Source organism: Anneissia japonica, unplaced genomic scaffold, assembly GCF_011630105.1.
Source record: "Anneissia japonica isolate Jap-2015-1 unplaced genomic scaffold, ASM1163010v1 scaffold80333_len954_cov89, whole genome shotgun sequence".
Taxonomy (NCBI): Eukaryota; Metazoa; Echinodermata; class Crinoidea; order Comatulida; family Comatulidae; genus Anneissia; species Anneissia japonica.
In genome coordinates this window covers 1-954 of record NW_022744179.1, presented here as the reverse complement: position 1 = coordinate 954, position 954 = coordinate 1, and the positions used below count along the sequence as shown (strand labels likewise).

Here is a 954-nt window from a genome sequence, read left to right as displayed (position 1 = left end):
GCAGTCGGCAGCGCGTCAGTCTCATAATCTGAAGGTCGTGAGTTCGAGCCTCACAGGGGGCACTACTTTTTGTACTATAAAACAGTTATATTTTATTTCCATAAATTAATGTTATAATTTCTTATCAAATTTTTTTTTCATTTTTTTAATCCTAAGCTTTCTATTAAATTATTCATTAATAATTTACGATATTCCATTATTAATAGTTATAATGATATAATATAATAAAATAGTACAGTAATAATAATATTAATAATAATAATAATAATAATAATAATAATAATAATAATAATAATAATAATAATCACGTAAAAAAATTAAATAAACAACTTGTAGATAAAATTATGTAATTATATTGTCATTAGCTTCTATTAATTTATTCTTTTAAAAATTATACCGGTATTACATTTAAGTAGGCCTAGTATAATAATAATATTGACGTAACAAAATAAAAAATCAAAGGTAACTAAATTGTATAGAGTAACACATCAAGCAAAAAAAAAAATAACAAAAAAAAGGACCACTGCCGTGACATTGTTTCATCAATGCCGTGACCAGGATTCGAACCTGGGTTATTGCGGCCACAACGCAATGTACTAACCACTATACGATCACGGCGCGCTACTTGGTCCTGATATAAACTCGATCAAACACAAGGAAGTCTAATCTTAACCGTGAATGGTTTTTATCCCATTTTATTCCTCCATTTCAAGTGTAAACATACACTAGTGAAAGATATAAGTTCTGGTTTAAAAAGATGATCTTTCCCTCGGCCAAAAAAAGTACAGTATACCCTACTGTATCCTGCCAAGTGTGTTAGGCCTACTTATTAATATACTTTCTCTTTTTATAGAAATTTGTAATCCCGCATTCAATTATCAGCTGAATTGGAAGGAAAGCAAAGGAAAAGAATGGTAAGTAGGCCTATACCATATATCCCTATTTTTATACCTA

General features: G+C 28.8%; 1 non-coding gene across 1 annotated transcript; it reads right to left on the bottom strand.

Annotated features, from left to right (window-relative positions):
• Positions 1-546: 546 nt before the first annotated feature.
• On the bottom strand, positions 547-618 carry Trnah-gug. Its single transcript has one exon. It is a non-coding gene; the product is annotated as a tRNA-His (tRNA).
• Positions 619-954: the final 336 nt, after the last annotated feature.